The following is a 21,309-nucleotide window of genomic DNA, read 5'->3' as shown; positions in this document are numbered from 1 at the left end:
CAGGACCTCCGAAACCAATGACTTCCATCACCAAGAAGGACAAGGACAGCAGGCACTTGAGGATACCATCACCTTTACATTCCTCTCCAAGTATATGCCCTTTGAATTTATAAAAGATATTGCCATTCCTTCATTGATATAGTGTCTACATCCTGAAACTACCCCTTCCCAAGTACTCGATGAAAATAGTTTACAAAGAAGGACTGCTGTATATTAAAAAGATGACTCACCATCAAGGGAAATAAACATTGGCCTTGATAACGCTGACCTCGTTCAGTAACTGAACAACAAAAAATATATTCTGTATTTGGACTCACACTATTGATCAGAACAAGTCACAAGCAAAAATAAATTGCCACAAGCAAAGTATTAATGTTAGTTTTGGCATTTGTTCATAGATGTGGTTAAAGAAATGCATGCTGAAACAAAGAGGTAAAATGCTTTGATAGACACAAAATGCTGGCGTAACTCAGCGGGACAGGCAGCATCTCTGGAGAGAAGGAATGGGTGATGTTTTGGGTCGAGACCCTTCTTCAGACTGATGTCAGGGCAGTGGGCGGAAGTAAGATAAAATGTAGACAGTAAGACAGTAAGACTGGTGGGAGAACTGGGAAGGGGGAAGGAATGGAGAGAGAGGGAAAGCAAGGGCTACTGGGGGTAAGCTACCCAAGCAAAATAGGAGGTTCTGTTCCTTCAATTTGCGCTGGGCCTCACTCTGACAAGATCAGTGGGAATGGGAGGGGGAGTTAAAGTGTTGGGCAACCGGGAGATCAGGTTGGTTTAGCGGGACTGAGCGGAGGTGTTCAGCGAAACGATCGCCGAGCCTGCGCTTGGTCTCGCTGATATACAGGAGTCCACACCTGTAACAGTAAATGAGGTTGGAGGAGGTACAAGTGAACCTCTGCCTCACCTGTAAAGACTGTCGGGGTCTTTGGACGGAGTCGAGGGGGGAGGTATAGGGACAGATGTTTCATCTCCAGCGGTTGCTTAGGTGGACGGAAGAAAAGGCAAACTGAAGAAGCATAAAGTTGCTGGTGTAGAGAATTGTATGGAGTGGATTGTGGGAGTGTGGGAAGAAGATTTATAGAATGGGAGATCAAGAAGATCAGATATAATCGTAGAGTGGCAGTGACAGGGCTTGTAAAAAGATTGAAATTTTGAGGTAGATTGTGGGAGGAAGAGGATTGGGGATTCTGATGAAAATATGTGGAACTGGGGACCTGTTGAAGAATTTGGGCCAGCCAGCACAGTAATTAGCTGAGAAAAAGGGTTGAAGGGGAACCAAAACAAATTTGGTAGTAACGGAAGAAGGTAGTGGAAATAGTGAAGAGATCAGGAGAGGTGGTTGGAGAAGAAATGGGAAGAGATCTAAAGGGCCATGATGACAATGGTGGGAAGGAGCATCTTTACTGAAGAAACAATGAAATTACGTTTTGGTAGATCAATGTTTGAGACTTTCTAGATGCAATCTTGACAGATGCAGGCACTAACAACCAAAGAAGCAGACTGCAAACTGATCCGAATCCCACAGTGTTCCTATGAGCAGCAGAGTATCATTCCTGCTGTTAACACTAGAACATTCGGTTCCCTGAACTGGTTGATTTGATCGATGCTCCACTTTCCTGCTTGTTCTCCATAACCCTTGGCTAAAAGATCAATCTAAAATCTGTTTATCATGGCTTGATGTATTCAATATTTCACTCTCTGGGATAGAGGATTTCACAGATTCATGTTCAGTTGTGTACAGTTCTAGTCATCACATTACAGAAAGAACATGCCAGCAATAGAGTGGGTACAGAAGAGATTCAACAGCATGGTCCCTGGAATGGAGGGTTGTAGTTATAAAGGGAGATTGGATAGAGCGGGCTTATTTTCTGGAGGATGCAGGAGGATTAACGGTTGACTGTCAAAGGTTTATAAAATTACTAGACCAAGTGGGGCCCAAACCTCCCCTCCCCCAGTGCAGGAGAGTCAAGAACTAGAGGGCAGAGGATTAAGCTGAGAAATTTTAAAAAAATTAATAGGGGTAGGTTTTTCAGACAGATTGACGGATATTTTTAATGAGCTGGATAGAAAAAGTGCAACACCTCGCATTTGCTCAGATAAAACTCGCCATTCCTCACCCATTTCTGTAACTGGTCTATATCCCGCTGCATACCTTGACAGCTTTCCTCACAGTCCGTGAACCCAGCAATCTTGGTGTCATCTGCAAGCTTACTAACTAACCTCTCTAGGTTTATGTCCAAGTCATTTATATATATTAAAAATAGCAGTGGTCTCTGCGCAGATTCCTGCAGAACTCCAGTGATCACAGACCTCCAGCCTGAATATTGTCCTTCCACCATGACCCTGTCTTATGTCAGTAAGCCCATTCCAAATGCATACAACCTAGTTATTATTAATCCCATGTATCTTAATCTTATGGATCAGCCTACCATGAGGGACATTATCAAATACCTTATTAAAATCCATGTAGACAACATCAACCTCCAAACCCTCATCGATCACCTTCATCACATCCTCAAAAATTGGATCATTAGTAAGAAACAACCTGCTGTGTACAAAGTCATGTTGACTGTCCCTAATTAACACTGTCCTCCAAATGGAGTAAATCCTATCCCAAAGTATCCTCTCCAATAGTTTCCCCACCACTGATGTGAAGCTCACCGGCCTATAATTCCCTGGATTCTCTTAAATTCTTTCTTAAATCACGGAACATTAACTTGTTATCCCGGTTGTCCTCCAGGGCCTTGCCTGTGGCTAGCGAAGAAGCAAAGACCTTCGTCAAAGCTCCCTCAATCTTCTCTCTTGACTCTCAATAACCTGGGATACATTCCATCAGTTCCTGGGGATTTATTCGCCTTGACGCTCTTCAAGAATCCCAACCCCTCCTTCTTAATCTCAAACTGCCCTTGCATATTAGCTTTCTCCATACCTATTTCATTGTCCTCCATTTCCTTCTTGATGAAAAGGGATGCATAGTTTTTGTTTAGTACCTCTCCTATATCTCCACACTCCAAGCACAAATTCCCAGCTTGATCCTTGAGCGATCCTACTTTTTCCCTGGTTATTCTCTTGTTTCGAATATAGGTAGAAAAAGCCTTGACATTTTATTTAATCCAACTCGCCAAAGTCATTTCATGGCCCCCTTTTGGCTCTTCTAATTTCCCTCTTGAGTTCTTTCCTTCTTTCTTTATATTCCTCAAAGGTAAGGGCTGATTCCATTCTCTTAAATCTTGCATGCACTCCCTTTTCCTTTTTGAGCACATTTACAACCACTTTGGTTACCCAAGGTTCCCTTACAATGCCACCCATAATCTCTCATCCTCACTGGAACATGCCAGTTCTGAACTTTAATTAACTGGTCTTTAAACAACTCCCATGTCAGATGTAGACTTGCCTGATAATAATTGCTCATTGTGTACACTCCTGAACACGCACCTCATAATGTTGTAGTTTGCCTTACTCCAATTTAAAACTTTCCTGCAAGGTCCAGCCTTCACCCTTTTCAAAACACTTAAAACTAATGGAGTTGTGATCACTATCTCCAAAGTGCTCTAACACTGAAACACCAGTCAGCTGGCCACAGGCTCATTTCCCAGCACAAGGTCCTGTATGCTCGTATCTCGGGTTGGACTATGCACATAAGAAACCCTATACACCTGACAAATTCTGCCCTGTCTAAGCCTTTGGCACTGAGCAAGTCCCTTTCAGTATTGGAGCAAGTCGCCCACTTTTGGCATCTTTTGGAAATCCATCTACATATTTGTTCCTCAGTCTCACACTTGCTATTGTACAAACCCATTATCGTGCTTCCAAATTACATATTTCATATCGCCTCAGCTGACAAACCCTCTGGTACGTCCTCTCTGAGTACCGCAGTGACAGTTCCCTGATTAGCAGTGCAACTCCTCCACCTCTTTTGCCTCCCTCTCTATCACGACTGTGGCACAGCGGAAGAGTTGGTGCCTTACAGCGAATGCAGCGCCGGAGACTCAGGTTCGATCCTGACTACGGGCACCCTCTGTACAGAGTTTGTACGTTCTCCCCGTGACCTGCGTGGGTTTTCTCCAAGATCTTCGGTTTCCTCACACACTCCAAAGACGTACTGGTATGTAGGTTAATTGGCTGGGCAAATGTAAAAATTGTCCCTAATGGGTGTAGGATAGTGTTAGTGTGCGGGGATCGCTGGGCGGCGCGGACCCGGTGGGCTGAAGGGCCTGTTTCTACACTGTATCTCTAAATCTAAATGACTGACACAATGAAACCCCGGAACATTGAGCTGCCAGTAATGTCCCTCTCATAACCATGTTCCACAATAGCCACGACATCATAGTTCCAACCACCGATCCAACATCTAAGTTCATCTGCTTTCTCCACAATATTCCTTACTTTGAAATAAACATACTTCAGCCCATCAGCATCACCATATTCCTTCACCTGCCATGCCTGTCCTTCCTTTGAGTTTTAATGATCCTAACCTCCACCATCCAATCACTCCCTCCAATTTCTAATCTAGTATTCTGGTTCCCACCTTACTGCCTCGGGAGATTTGACACTGGCAAATCTCCCTACAAGGATATTACTCCCCTCCAGTTCAGATGCAACCTGTATCTCCTGTACAGGTCACCTGTCCCCTGAATCCTTGTCCCCTGCATCAGCTCCAGAGTCACTCTCTGCCCATTTCTACCCTCACTAGCACATGGCACCAGGAGTAATGCAGAGATTACTACCCTTAGGCTCCTGCTTTATAATCTTCTGACTAACTCCCTAAATTCACTTCGCAAGACCTCATCCCTTTTCCTACCTATGTCATTTGTGCCAACGTTTACAACTATTTCCGGCTGCTCGCCCTCCCCATTCAGAATGTTCTGCAACCATTCTGAGACATTGTGGACTCTGGCACCAGGGAGGCTACACACCATCCTTGAATCCCGTTTGGTGCAGCACAATCTTCTGTCTGTTCCCCGAACAAACGAGTTTCCTATCACATGGTTCTGTCTGACATTTCCCTTTCCGCTGTTGCTCGGAGCCCTGCCTGACACTGCAGACCAACCGTTGCTGCCGCTGCTTTCCCCTGGCCAGTCCTTCCCCACAGCAGCATTCAATGGAGCGTACCGGTTGTAGAGGGGAATGGGCCTCGGGCATTCCTGCACTCTCTGCTTCACTCCCTTTCCTTGTGGTGATCCGCCTTTAATTTAGTTTAGAGATACAGAGTGGAAACGGGCCCTACAGCCAACCGAATCCGTGCTGACCAGTGATCACCCATACACGAGTTCTATCCTACACACTAAGGACACTTTACAGAAGACAATTAACCTACAAACCTGCACGCCTTTGGAATGTGGGAGGAAACTGGAGCACCTGGAGTAAACCCGCACAGTCATAGAGAGAATGTACAAACTCCGCACAGACAGCACCCAGGGTCGGGGTTGAACCTGGGTCTCTGGCTCTGTAGGGCAGCAAATTTACCACTGTGCCACACCTATGGTGCAAGTCCCTTAGACATGACCACCGCACTTTAACTATCTATGACACTCACACCCTCAGATAATCCTGTGGTCATCCAGCTGCAACTCCAGTTCCTTAACGTGGTCCTTAAGGATCTGCAGTTGAACACATTTACTGCAGGTGTAGTCCTCAGGGGCACTGGAAATCCCCCTCACTTCCAACATCCTGGAGGTGGAGTATTACAATATCCCACCTGCCATATCAACGAATCCTAAACTTTGACAGCCTTGCTCACTATCTGCAACTTCATTTTTTGTAAACTCTGCACACGTTCCAATGAACTCCATCTACATTTACGTCCAAGTCATTTATATGTATATATATCACATTCAACAGAGGTCCTGGCACTGATCCCTGTGGAACATTACCGGTCACAGACCTATAACCAAAATATTGCTCTTCCACCACCACTACCTCTTCTGTGAATAAGCCAGTTCTGAATCAAAACTCCCAATTTACTGTACATCCCATGCTTCTTCATCTTATGCTCAGCTTTCCTGAGGATTATCATCAAATGCATGTGGACAACAGGCATTGCACTACTCTCATCAATCACCTTTGTCTTCTTCTCAAAAGACTCATTTAGGAAGACATGAACTGCTGCAGACAAAGCCATGATGACTGTCCCTAATGCTCCTACTCTCTTTCAAATGCGAGCAAATGCTATCCCGAAGAATGCTCTCCTACAACTTCCATGCCACTGATGTAAGGCTCACTGCACTATAATTTCCTGGATTATATCTGCTTCCATTCTTAAGCAAAGACATAACATTGGCTACTCTACAGTCCCTCGGGACGTCCGCCTGTGGTTGGAGAGGATATATAGGAATGATATGTTTAAGCTTGTGCTGAAAAGGTTAATGAAGATGTTACTGGGATTGGAGGGCTTGAGTTAAATCGAGAGGCTGAATAGGCTGGGTTTTTTCTCTTGGAGTACAGAAGGCTGAGGTGGTGACCTTCCTTATTTGTATAAAATCACTCGCCGGGCGTGGACCCGTTGAGCCCAAATCTCTCCTGCAGGCCTGGCAACCCTCTGTCCAAACCTCTCCTTCGGGCCCGGCAACCCTCCCTCAACTGGGTCTATTGTCTATTGACAATACTCACCCAGTCCATCCCCCCTCAACTCCCCTTAATCCCCTTAAAACTCCCTCGGGGGTGGGCGAGGGGGAGAGGAAAGGGGAAAGGGAGACACTCAACCCGGCCCCATGCGCAGGAGAGCTCTCCTCCCCCCCCCCCCCCCCTCATTGGCCGCCACTCCAGTCACTCGGGCGGGTCCCACCCCTCCGAGCCTTGGTTCCTGTATACCTCAATTCACAGAACTTGCCTGACATTGAGAGGGGTGGGGCATTTGATGAGGGCACGTTTCTGTGCCCAGCACAGCATTGAGGAACTTGGGGCAGTCATTGGAAGTGTCTTCTTGAGAGCAATCAGTATTACGGTCGAAGATGTGCTGAAGATCCTAACGTGTATAAACAAATCTCATGGTCCAGATCAGATATATCGAGGACACTGCGAGAAGCTCGAGAGGAAATTACAGAAGCCCTGGCTGAAAGTTACGAGTCATTAAATACAGGAGAGATGCCGGAAGACTGGAGGTAGCAAATGTTGTGCGTTAATTTAAGAAGGGGTGAAGGGAAAAGGCTGGAAACTATAGGCCAGTGAATAACATCTGTAGTTGGAAAGTAATTAGAGAGTATTCTGAGGGATAGGATAAACATGCATTTAGATAGACAAGGGCTGATTAGGGAGAGTCAGCACGGTTTTATAAGTGGGAGGTCATGTCTCACGAATCTGATTGAGTTTTTTGAAGCTGCGATCAAAAAGGTTGATGAATGCAGGGCTGTAGATGTATTGGATCCTGTAGATGTATATATGGACATCAGCAAAGCATTTGACAAGGTTCCTCATGGTGGGCTGCTCTGGAAGGTTAGATCCCATGGGATCCAAGGAGAGATAGCTGAATGGATAGAAAATGAGCTTCATGGAAGGAAGCAGAGAGTGATGGTGGAAGGTTGCTTTTCTGACTGGAGGCCCGTGACTAGTGGTGTGCCTCAGGGTTCGGTGCTGGGCCCATTACGGTTTGTCATCTATATCAATAATTTAGATGAGAACATCCATGCCATGATTAGCAAGTTTGTAGATGCCACAAAAGTAGGTGGTGTTGTAGATAGTGAAGATGGTTGGTACATTTGTCAGAATATTGAGTTTCAAAATTGGGAGGTCATATTGCAGTTAGTGAGGCTGCATTTAAGAGTATTATGTTCAGTTCTGTGCGCGCCATGTTGTAGGAAAGATGTCGTCAAGCTGGAAAGGGTGCAGAGAAGATTTACGTTGCCAGGACTCGAGGGTCTGAGCTGTAGAAAGAGGTTGAGCAGGCTGGGACTCTATTCCTTGGAGGATGAGGGCTGATCTTATAGAGGTGTAGAAAATCATGAGAGTAATAGATAGGGAACCAGAGGACATAGCTTTAAAGTGAGAGGGGGGGAAGGATTTAATAGGAACCTGAGTGGTAACTTTTTCACACAGAGGGTGGTGGGTGTATGGAACAAGCTGTTGGAGGAGGTAGTTGAGACAGGTAGTATTGTATTTAAGAAACATTTGGACAGGTACATGGATAGGTCAGGTTTAGAGGGATATATACATGCATTTAGATAGACAAGGGGTGATTAGGGAGAGTCAGCACGGTTTTATAAGTGGGAGGTCATTTAAACGCAGGCAGGTGGGACTAATGTATCTGGGACATGTTAGTCAATGTGGGCAAGTTGGGCCGAAGGGTATGACTCTATGACTCCTTGCTTTCATGTATGAGCACTGTGCATGAAACAAATGCACAAGAAATTGATGAAAGCACACATGAAGTATTGTGTGTTGTTCTCGTCACCTCGCTCTCGGAAGGATTTGATTAAGCTGGAAAGGGTGTAAAAAAGATTTTTTCAACCTTTTCACACAGAAAGTAGTGGGTATGCGGAACAAGCTGGCAGAGGGAGCTTTAGAGGCAGGTACAATTACATTGTGGAAAAGACATTTGGACAGGAATGGTTTGGAGGAATGTGGGCCAAACAGGCAAATGGGACTAGCTGAGATAGGGAGCATTGGCATGAATGAGGTGGGCCGAAGGGCCTATTTTGTGCTGTATAACTCCATGATTCAATCATCACAGCACCTACCCTCACCTACACATCATGGCTCCTCAGGATTTTATACAGCTGAATTAATTTTATATTTCCCAATTTTACGGTAGCGCAGCGGTAGAGTTGCTGCTTTACAGCGAATGCAGCGCCGGAGACTCAGGTTCGATCCTGACTACGGGTGCTGCACTGTAAGGAGTTTGTACGTTCTCCCCGTGACCTGCGTGGGTTTTCTCCGAGATCTTCGGTTTCCTCCCACACTCCAAAGACGTACAGGTATGTAGGTTAATTGGCTGGGTAAATGTAAAAATTGTCCCTAGGGGTGTAGGATAGTGTTAATGTACGGGGATCGCTGGGCGGCACGGACTTGGTGGGCCGAAAATGCCTGTTTCCGGCTGTATATATATGATATGATATGATATGATATATTTCCAACTTTTAAATTGGTGAACCATCTCTGAATACATGTATGTCTCTCTCGCAGAAGAGATACACCGTGGTATTTCCTACGAAGCAATGTTTCAGTTAAGATGAGAGAATGGATAGGCTGGACTTGTTTTCCTTTAAACAGATTAAGGGAAGACAAGATAGAGATAAACAAGTTTATTAGAAGCAAAGATATGGGAGGTGGCAGGGATTGTTTCCCCAGGGAAGAGGTTAAGAGGGTATAGACACAAAATGGAGGAACTCAGCGGGTCAGAAAGCATCTGAGGAGGGAATGGATAGACAATGTTCTGGGTCAGGACCCTTTTTTAGACTCTTGCCCCGATCCTGGGTCAGGTCCCAAACTGAAACTTTGCCTTTCAATTCCCTTCCCTCCAGTACACAGTGTTTTGCTTCCCAACCTTTATACACAACATCTTGACTGATGAAGGCATACATGCTGTACGCCTTCTTTACAAGTGTTTTGCTATGGACTTACAACCCAATATCCCTCTGTAAATAATGTTATGGTTCCAAGGAACCTGCCATTTACTGTATTCTTTCCTTTTACATTTGACCTCCCAAATTGTAACATCTCATATTTTCCTGGATCAAACTGAATCTACCATTTCTCCATCCATTTTTCTAACTGGTCTATATTCCGCATCATCTTAGACAACCTTCCTTACCATTCACAGCTCTGTGGTTGGGGTATCAAAAACAAGGTTTGTTTATGGTGAAAGGAAGGAGTAGTGAAGGGGATCTGAGAAGCAAGTTTTATTGCACATTATACCTGTACCGTGATGCCAGAAGAAGTCGCGGAGGCATTTAGGAAGACATTTTAAATAGGCAATGCATTGAACGATATGACTTCAATGTGGGCAAATAAGATTAGTCAGCATTGGCATGGTGGTCTGAAAGGCCCATTCTTCTTAGGTTCTCCCATGGTTCTAGTTAACATTGGAATGGAAATCAGTTTTGTTTATTTTCTGCAGAAATTGAACTGAGCACTTTAGTGCCTTTTTAATTTTCAGTTTCCTTGGTACAAGATCTGGTTAATAATTTATGTTTTTATAATTTTTGCAAATCTATTCTGACGAAGTTTTTTATGATATCAGGGAGTAAGTGAAAATAAATAACAAATGGAACAGATGTGGTAGAATCCATTGTGGGTCATTTACTAAAGGTTACCATGTGAGCCCAATTTCTGCAACACTCCTATATCGAATTACAGGAGCCTTGTGATTTTGAGCCGGCTGAGCCTTGATAGTTTTTCACTGAAAAAACATTGTTTTAAAACAGTAAACAATGCCTTGGTTTTAATGCTACAGTAAAATTGTTAACTGGACAGTCTATATAGGAGAAAATCCAGAGTACTTTCCATGGATTATTTTTTCTCATTATGTCATGCAGGAGAGCCAATCCATTAAACCAGGCAATTAGATGATTTGAATCCTGAAAGAACAGATTGAATTGAAGAGGCAGCAGCAGAGCCATATGTTGTCTGTGGATTAATAATAGTAGTTGAGGAAAATAATCAGAAATATAATCCAGCTACTCTACTGTAATATTAATGAATTTGAACTAATTAGTATGGTTTTACTTTAGCTTTGGCAGAAGTTACAATATTAGTGATATTTTACTGTTGAAATATCTTGCAAAATTAGATGATGATAAATTGCCACCGTATTCAAATGCCCAAGATTCATCTTGTTCCAGATCTTAAATCTCATTGTTGGGTACATTACATTGGAAATGATTTTGTAAATTTTAAGTAAAATTGTCTTTAGTGGAAACAACATCCCATACAACTGGTGTTGCAACATTCTGTCAATGCAAGAAAAAACTGTTATCTGAAACAATTTTGTCTTTTTCTGACAATTTTGTAATTAATTTAGTTTTCTGGCAGAAATAATAGACAATAGGGACAATGCAGACAAATGAATCTGATTACTGAATGACGACATTGGTAAGTGATTTACCATACGAGTCGGCCTGTTATTTTCATTCATAATTCATGACTAAATCGATTGTGAATTTTATGTAACAAAGACCATACTAACTGCGAGAGTGAATCCCCCCACCCGTTCACTGATATTTGATGAATAATAGAAAGGGCAGGAAGAAAAGGCATAAGGAGTATAGTGATTGGTGTGGCTGTTTATGATGTAATTTGACAATCATGTGATGGTAGGTGAGCTGTGACTGGTGGAATAGGAGCACATGCATTACTGTTGAAATATCAAGAACAGATTGTCTGCTAGACATCTTTCAGCTGGCATTTGTAAGGACTAACAGCCTCAGTATATCTTTGTTGACTGACGAATCAAATCATATGCATTTCGGCAGAATAAGCAGCTTCATAAGTGAGTGTGTAATTGGATGTGTTGTTGAATAAAACCGTGGTGATTTCTTAATTTTATTTGTAGTTACATTTATCATTTTAGCTGTACATAATCTATTAGTGCGTATTTATACGATTGTATTAAGTGATCTTGATTGCTTTGCATTAGGATTTTTAACATTAGCTCTTTTTAATTAACACTAGGTGTGTATAATATTCTCAAAATTTAAATCATGTATTTTTTGTCATTGAATTTTAAATATATATTTTTCTATTTGTTCTTTGGCTCTTGTGTTTTGAATAAGTCGCTACTTATTGCTGTGATATATTTTTGTTTATTATCTTTGAGTGTGAACAGTTCAGTTGGTGCAAGTGCAGACATTGGTGACGATTGCATGATAGAGAAAGTGATGTTTAATATACAGCTACTTTACTTTGCTGTAAGGAAAATCCGTATCACTTTTTTTCATTAATCTGGCAACTGCTAAAGGTAATGGCCTTGCCTTAACTGATCATTGGAAGGTTGTACTGTACAGGAAATAGCCCCACCCTTGCCTTTGTGTTCTCACTTTCTCATCAACATCAAATTACTTTTGCCTGTGTCTCTTCCATAATCTTTTATAAACGATCTTGCAATATACCAATACAAAGTAATGTTATCAGGTTCTTTTAAACATTCTTGTAAATAAAACATGTTATTATGGAGTGGCAGTCATGCATTGATGTTGCATTATTATCACATGTTAATTTTGAATAAAGGACATGATGCTAAAATGGAAAATTCTGACTGCTTAATACTTATGTACTCAGAAACCTTCTGATTTTGGTAAGTCATTTAGGTAATCATTCTCCAGCGATCTCTCTTTGGAAAAATATGTAACCCTATAATGTGAGTATTATAGTCAAAATTAGAAGAACGAGTGTCCTGTGCAAATTAGAGTGGGGTTGAAACCTTTTTGCAGACAACCAATCTATATTGCTAATGGTATTGTTGGCTTATTACATTAGTTGGCATGAGCAAAGAGCTCATTATGGTGTGTTGTGGGTAACAATGCAGGTGGCTCAGTGTTCATATGGCTCAGTAACTGTAGTTTCTGTCCTGTACATTTGGCAAAGGAAATTGAACATGAGTTAACTCCTATTTGTCCAGTGTTTTTACACTGTTTTTTGGAAAATGTTTTATAAATGGAGTGAGGTAGAAAATATTGTTTCAGCATTATAATAATGGTGACGAATTAATGAGGGGAGAAGTAAGAGCCACACAGTGGTGCAACTAGTACAGCTGCTGCTTCACGGTGCCAGTGACCCGGGTTCGATCCTGACCTCTGATTCTGTCTGTGTGGAGTTTGCATGCTCCCCCTGTAACAGTCTGAGTTTCCTCCTACATCCCAAAGGCATACAATTTGTAAGCAAATTGTCGCTACTTTGTAGGGAGTGGACGCTGAAGGAGAATAACATAGAACTAATAATATGAACGAATGATTGAAGGTCAATGTGGACTCAGTAGGCCAAAGAGCCTGTTTCCATCCTGTATCTTTATTTCAATCAATCAATCAATCAATCAATCAATCAATCAATCAATCAAACAAGTGAAAAAATGTGAAATGTTGCAGTGTGGAAATATGGGCGGGGTGTGGGGGGGAGTGACTTGGAATTTTGTACAGCGGTTCTGTATTACCATACTTTTATAACTTTCCGATAACGATGAGAAGGCCTACCGGGAGGAGGTGGATGATCTGGCACTCTGGTGTCAGGACAGCAGCCTCCTCTTGAATGTCACAAAAACTAAGGAGCTGATTGTGGACTTTAGAAGGGCTCAACATCTGAGGACGTACACGCCACTGGAGATAAATGGGATTACTGTGGATAGGGTGAACAGCTTTAAATACCTGGGAGTCCACATCACAGAGGATCTAACATGGACATCACACATTGCCGCACTGGTGACTAAGGCAAGACAGCGCCTTTACCACAGACAGTTGAGGAAATTCAGAGTCTCTCTGAGGATCCTTCAGTGCTTCTGCTCTGGGGCTGTAGAAAGCATCTTGTCCGGCAACATTTCAATCTGGTTTGGGAACAGCTCTGCCCAGGACAGGAAGGCTCTGCGGAGAGTAGTGCGTTCGGCAGAACGCACCATTGGAACTACACTCGCTACATTATGGGGACCCCTACCACCCCAGCAACGGACTGTTCCAGCTGCTATGGTCAGGCAAACGCCTCCACTGTCACGCTGTGAAAACAGAGAGGATGAGACGGAGTTTCTTCCCACAGGCCATCAGGACTGTTAACTCTTATATCACCAGGGACTAATTTACTGCATTAATTTATTTTTTGTGTTGTTTCTTTAAAAAAATAAATTCTATTCCTTTTTGTAGTTTTAGCACAATCCGCAGGCATTGCCACTTTCATTTCACTGCACATCTTGTATGTGTATGTGACAAATAAAGTAGACTTAACTTGACTTGACTTTGCAATCTACAAAATGGTTAAACCAGAAAACGTTTCCATGTCTAGTTCTGGAACATTCCTTTTATGAATGATGATTTGATGATAATTGCTAAGCTCTGCCAAAAAGAAACATGAGCTGCATGGCAAAAGGACAAATCAAATGCCAACAAGTGTCATAGGATTGAGTGAGGTGAATACTGACACAGTGTTAAGTTCATAAAAGACCTCTACTGTTCTCTTGTTCTGTTCAGAATGCAGATGAATGCAGCACAGATGAATATATAGTACAAAGTGGGGATTTCTTCAGCAATCACTGACTGTTACTGTGTTGGTATATTCTTTGGTTATTAGAATAGTAAACAATCAGAACAGATGAAAGGTACGAGAAACGATGTTCTTTCTGTTCACTGGATGCCTACGTCACCACAATAACATTAGGTATCCTTGTGACTTCAGTCCACTGGTTTCTGATTGTTTGTGTTAATTTTGAAAGGATAATTGTCCAAGTCATCAGTTTCCACAATATTTACAATTTTATAACATGGTGTTGCAAGAAAGTGATGGCTAATAAGGGAAGAAATATATGTGTGACATAATAACTGGAAGACATTGGTATGGATCATCCCACCCGGCCACCTGTTTTAAAAGATGCTAGTTGTGATATTTTCTTGTTCTAGATTTGGCTCACACGAGATAAATATTTTCACATCCAATTTGATATATGGGGTTTTGACACAACTTTTCTTTTGAGTACGTGGATTTTGTGAATGCAAATGCTCAGTTCACAAATTCCTGTTGTGAAATATTGAAAGATTACAATATAGCTTATTTCAAACAACCTTTTTAATAATGTGATTTGAAGACATTGGTTTAATAACAAATACTTCGCTGATTTTTAAATTTGAATCTTCTGGCCAAATATTGAAAAAATCAAAATGTCTAATGAGATATATGAAATTCAAATGAAGAATGTGCTATTTTGGCATTATGAACACTTTCAGCTGCATCACATCCAAGGATGCTTGTCTTTAATTACTTATGATGGCTCTGGTTCTGGTTTCATTTCTTTCAAAAGCTTATAAGTCTTGTATTCTTATCTATATGACTATGAGTCATAGAGTCATATGGTGTGGAGACAGGCCCTTTGGCCCAACTTGCCCACACCAACCAACATGTCCCATCTAAACTAGTTCCACTTGCCTGTGTTTAGACCGTATCCCTCTAAACCTGTCCTATCCATGTACCAGTCTAATTGCTTCTTAAAAGTTGCAATAGTCATTGCAACTCTGGCAGCTCATTCCATTCACCCACCACCCTTTGCATGAAAAGGTTACCTCTCAGCTTCCAATAAAATCTCCCCCCCTTCACTTTAAACCTATGCCCTCTGGGTCTCTATTTCCCCCACTCTGGGCAAGAGACTCTATGCATCCTCCTGATCTATTCTTCGCATGATTTTATACACCTCTATTGGATGACCACTCATCCTCCTGCACTCTAATGAATGGAGTCACAGCCTACTCAACCTCTCCCTATAGCTCAGACTCTCGAGTTCTGGCAACATCCTTGCAAATCTTCTCTGCACCCTTTCCAACTTAACATCTTTCCTATTACATGGTGCTCAGAACTGAACACAATACTCTAAACACGGCCTCACCAATGTCTTGTATAACTGTAATATGATCTCCTAACTTCTATACTCTCTCCTGCTCTCCTAGATTGCTCTACAACACTTCCCATTCACTGCGAGTGTCGTGCCCATGTTAGACGTTCTAAAAAGGCAATACCTCATATTTCTCTGTATTAAGTTCCATCAACCATTTCTCAGCCCACCTGGCCAACTGATCAAGATCCTGCTGCAATTTTTGACAGCCATCTTCAATATCTGCAATACCACCCACTTTTGTATCTTTTGCAAACTTGCTAGTCTTGCCAAGTACATTCCCATCCAAAACATTGATATAGATGACAAACAGTAATGGGCCCAGCACCAAACCCTGAGGCACACCACTAATCACAGGCCTCCAGTTCAAGAAGCAACCTTGCACCATTCACTCTGCTTCCTTCCATGGAGCCAATTTTCTCTCCAGTCAGCTATCTCTCCCTGGACCCCGTGCGATCTAACCTTCCAGAGCAGCCTACCATGTGGTACCTTGTTGAATGCTTTAGTGAAATTAATATATACAACATCTACAGCGCTGCCTTCATCAACCTTTTTGGTCATATCTTCAAAAAACTCAATCAGATTCATGAGACACGACCTCCCACGTACAAAACCATGCTGACTATTCCTAATCAGCCCTTATCCATCTACATGCATGCATATCCTATCCCTCAGAATACTCTCCAGTAACCTCGCCTGAGTTCACTTTTCTATACAAGTTTATTCAGCCCCAAAAATCAACCTGAAAAATCATAATTTTGTTTTATCTTTTTTTTTGTTGCTCTTTTTGGGTTCCTCTCTCCAATCTTACTCTCTTGGCCATTAAAATTGTTCTTAAAACAATTTCTAGTTGGGATGCCAAATAAATCAAAATAAGAGTTGGAAGATGAGATTGGGATTACTTGAAAACATTAGGGCTGTTGAACCCTGAAGTAATGACCGTGTGATATACAAGAGTTAACTCAAATGCACAGGAAGGTGAAGAATGTAACCCAGAATATCTTCAGATACTGAAAGGAGAGCACATGCTTAGAGTTGTGAAGGACAAGTTTGGGACATAAATATTATTTTACAGAGGATGATCGATATCTGGAACAAGTTACCAGAAAAGGTGGCAGAGGGCGAGACACTGGAACTATTTGAGTAACAGCTAGATCTTCAGTGGTAAGAGATTAGGGCTGTTTATTTCATGAAAGGCAAAATCAAATGGAATGAAGGGCAATTTTATTCTAAATGTATCTTGTGATCTTATGATGGATGATAAATATGTGTTCCATTATTTGCAACATAAAAACATTTTGGGAACAATTTCTTGGACCAATTTCTTCAATGTGTTGCTGGCAATGGAACATATCAATATATTCATCTATCATATTGGAAAAATCAGGGATGGGTTGAATTCAAGATCCAAAAAGGCTGCAACTGGCAAATTAGATTCTGAGCAACTGAACTTAGAGAGTCATAGAGTACGGAAACAGGGCCTTTGGCCCAGCTTATCCATGCCAACCAAGCTGCCTACGTGAGCTAGTCCCATAAACCTGCATTGGCCCGATCCCTCTAAAGTGTTTCTACCCATGTGCCTGCCCAAATGCCTTTTAAACATTATAATTGTACCTGCTTCAACCACCTTCACATGCCCACTACCCTCTGTGAGCAATTAAAAGAGTAACTAATTGGTTCTTCAACATGTACTATATGACCATACAATAAATTATTTCCATGTTGTGACTAATTGAGATTGACTGTGATTTAGTGATTTTCTATCTCCATGACGAGGCCACACACAAAAATCACCTGCTTCTCTCACCTGGGCATGTGGCCTCTTAACCTCAGCTTTAATTGGCTGAAAGTGACTTCTTGCTAGCAGAGCCGAATAGCTTCTTATCTCTTAAAGTGGCGCTTTCACCTTCCTATCAATGAGCACTGCTATCCAGATTTGATTGAAATACTGACCAGCCTCTTGCAGATACGTCCCATGAATTAAAAGAGGGATTCACTCATTCACTACCTCATCGGGACTTCCGTGGCCAATCGACGGGTTGAATTTGCCCTCTGCGGCCAGGACTATGGAAATCGAGCCTGGCCGGAGCTGGCAAATCTGTTCCCATAGCCGACTTCCGAGGCAGCCTTTGCTTGCCGATATCTCAGCGCCCCCAAAGGCTGTGACCTTTGTTGGTCTGGCAAAACGGATAATATGGCAAGGTGCTGGAACCAAGGGTACCGGAAAACTGATGGTGGACCTGTACAATGATTTATATTTTTACTGTCAGTACAGTTTACCCTTTAAATTATCTCTGATCAGATATTAATTTAACCAATTACTGAAAACTGAGTTACATGGGAATTAAAATCACTTAGTGAAGAAGAGTATGTTCCCATTACTATTTGAAGTCATAATTTGATTTTTAATGTTCAACCCTAAGCTTTTGGCTATGCTTGAACTGTGCACTCATTTGTTGAGAACAACAAAGCATTCATAATGCTTGGTATTACATTCCAGCCCAGAATACCAGTTTGCTTGTCGCCAGAACAGTTACTTGCTTGTTTGTGAACTTTAGCCTCTCCATTACAATTTTTTTTGTTGTCTATCTTCAGTTTCTATATTTCTGCACACATGTGTATTTCTGTACACATTCCTCTTCTGAACTATTTCACCAATGCTCCAAATATGACTGCTTTTAAGATGGTATGCATTGGTTTCTTCCTGTTAATTGCCCTAAATCAGTGCTCATCATTGAATCCTGGCTTCCCTTCTTTTTTTATATAGCTTTATCTTGTTTTGATATTTATAGATTGTTCAACCATCAGTGGCATAGCTGGTAAAGCTGCTACCTCAGTGCCCGAGAACTACGTTTGATCCTGAACTCGGGTGCTGTCTGTGTGGAGTTTGCACATTCCCCCAGCGCTCTGTGGATTTCCTCCAGGTGCTCTGATTTCCTCCCACATCCCCAAAAATGTGTGGGTTTGTAGGTTAATTGGCCTTTGTAAATTGCCGCTGGTGTGTAAGGAAGTGGGATAACAAAGAACTAACCTGGACGGGTGATCAATGGTCTGTGTGGACTCTGTGGGCCGAAGGGCCTGTTTCCATGCTGAATCTTTCAATCAATCAATAGGAGGAAATTACCAACTCACTCATCACCTTGATCACCTTGATTGGCCCCTTTTACAAATGCTCTTGTCTTTTAAATGTTTTTTCTTATTTTTGACAATAATACTCCCTGTTTAAAAAAAAAAGCTTCTTTTGATTCTCTGAGTGACCTAATTTAGATTAATGCCCTTGATTTTCTAACTCACTAATCAGTGAATATGGCAGCGAATATTGTTATAAATATTTATAAAAATGTGTATTCCTTTTAACTGTAATTCATTAGAAGCTCATAGCTAAACACTTTTAAACATTTTGGATTTAGTTCTGGTACAAACAGGAACTACCTCATTTTCATTTAGTTGGTAAACTGTTTGTTCACTTAATTTATAGAAGCAACACGGAAACAGGCCCTTCGGTTCACTGAGTCCGCACTGACATTGTGCTTAAGCACAGGCAGCTAGCAATCAACTCAAACACTTTGACCACGTTTTTTTCAGACTTTGCCATTGGGCAGGTGCTACATTTACTCCAACTCCATCTTCCTCATCTGCACAATTTTCTTGCTATTTGGACTATGATAATTGTGATGAACCATCTTTCCCCACCCCTACCTACCTTTATTAATACTATGTTTGGGCTCTTAATGTTTTGAGGATAATTCATTTCCATAAATTGTGATAATTGATCATGATCATGAGTTTGACTTTTTGGGCTACATATTCTGCAAAAATTAATTCCAAGATGTATGAATATATCAGGATATTTCAGGATACACAGAGGTGCACAATTATGATGAGCTTTGTCTCATTAGGAAGAATCATTTCCATTGCGACATGGGAAAATATCTGCACTATTCCACTAGAAACAAAGTTTTGTTATTCAGTAATGAGTCTACAATTTCCACTGACCAACACAGTCCCTTATTTATTTTTAATTGAGGATGTTTATATCTTGCCAAACACTTTCATTTTCTTCCCCCATACTTAAGTAGAGTTCCTTTGATAGAAAGCAAAATTGAACCATTCCAGAACCTTGAAATGTTTTACTAATAAAATTTATCTTTCTCACCAGAGGTTGTTTGTATTTGTATTGCTTTATTATTGTCATGTCCACTGAGATACAGTGAAAAGCTTTTGTTTGCGTGCTATCCAATCAGATAACACTAGAAATATAATCAAGCCATACCCAAGTACATCAGGTAGAGCAAAGAGAAAAATACCAGAATGCAGAATATAGTCTTTCAGCATTGTTGTATTACAGTTCCAGAGAAAAAGTCCAACATCCGCAATGAGGTAGGTTGGAAGATCAAGACTACACCCTACCTTATGGGAGGATGGTTCAAAAGACTTTAAGCAGAGAGCAAGAAACTATTCCTGAAATTAATGGGGAGATGAGGGAATGACCAGAGTGAAAAAAGCCTTTGATTATGTTGGGTCTCGTGCAGAGCTGTTCCCAACCCAAGCTACGATGCTTTCTATGGTGCATTGGAGAAGTAGTAAGAGTCTTGCTGAACGTTTTTAATCTCCTCTGGAAGTAGAGGCATTGGAGTGCTTTTTTGGCCATAGCGTCAATGTGATTGGTTCAGGACAGTTGGTGGTAATACTCATGCTAGGAATTTGAAGCTCTCAACCATTTCCACTTCAGCATCATTGATGCTGATTGGAGCACCACCTGGTTTCCTGAAGTCAATAATTAGCTAATTTGTCTTGACATTGATTAAGGATAATCCCAAGAGATTTTATGTGTGTACATAAAGGGGGAAAAGGGTAACCAGAGAGAGAGTGGGACCTCTCAGGAATCAAAGCGGTCAACTCTGTGTGGAGCTGCAGGGTCCTCAGAGTATTTCTCCTCTGTTTTTGCTGAAGAAAGACTGGGGGATCCTCAATAAATCCAATGGATTTGTCAGGCAAGATCTCCACTTAACAAAATCATGCTGAGTGTGACCTATTTTATTATTTTATTAACCACTGAAGTCAAATTAACCAGCCTATAATTTCCTCTCTTTTGTCTTGCTTCCTTCTTAAACTGTGGAGTTACTTTCGTGATTTTCCATTTCTCTGGAACCATTCTTGACTGTAGTGATTCTTGAAAGATTAGTTTAGTTTAGTTTTATTATTATTATGTGTACTAAGGTGAAAGTGAACAGCTTTTCCTTGTGTGCTATCCAGCTAATGAAAAGACTATACATGGTTGTAGTCGAGACGTCCACAGTGTACAGATAAAGGGTATAATATTTAGTACATGATAGAGTCCGACTAAAGATAGTTCAAAGGTCTCCAATGAGGTAGATGTGAGGTCGGGGCCGCACTGTTGAGAGAATGGTTCAGTTGCCTGATAACAGCTGGGAAGAAACTATCCCTGAATCTGGAGGTATGTGTTTTCAAACTTCTGTACCTCTTGCTTGATGAGAGTGGGGAGAAGAGAGCGCGATCAGGGTGAGACTGGTCCTTGATTATGCTGGTGGCCTTGCCGAGGCAGCATGGTGTAGATGGAGTCCTTGGAAGGGAGAATGGTTTGCATGATGGTCTGGGTTACATGCACATCTTTCTGCAATTTCTTTCAGTTTGGATGGAGCTATTCCCGAAGCATGCTGTGATGCACCCGATAAAATGCTTTCTAAAATGATTACTACTAATGGCTCCACAATTTCTACAGCTACCTCTTTTAGAATCCTGGGGTCCATCTGGTCCAGGTGACTTATCCACCT

At 41.7% G+C, this 21,309-nt stretch overlaps 1 protein-coding gene across 32 annotated transcripts in view; it reads left to right on the top strand.

Moving 5' to 3' along the window:
• Window positions 1–21,309, top strand: part of LOC144595313 (ankyrin-2-like) — a 447,988-nt gene that overhangs the window by 9,857 nt on the left and 416,822 nt on the right. For 2 of the 32 annotated variants that reach the window (XM_078402871.1, XM_078402749.1), the window contains exon 1: window positions 11,301–11,428. The exons of the other annotated variants lie outside the window; for them this stretch is intronic. The gene's annotated coding sequence lies outside the window, so the exon portion shown is untranslated. Of the gene's footprint in view, window positions 1–11,300; window positions 11,429–21,309 lie in introns of those variants that run through there. 32 annotated transcript variants of the gene reach the window in all.

The sequence above is a fragment of the Rhinoraja longicauda genome, chromosome 1 (genome assembly GCF_053455715.1).
Source record: "Rhinoraja longicauda isolate Sanriku21f chromosome 1, sRhiLon1.1, whole genome shotgun sequence".
Classification (NCBI taxonomy): Eukaryota; Metazoa; Chordata; class Chondrichthyes; order Rajiformes; family Arhynchobatidae; genus Rhinoraja; species Rhinoraja longicauda.
Note: the sequence above shows the minus strand (reverse complement) of the source record. Positions and strands in the feature narration are given on the sequence as shown.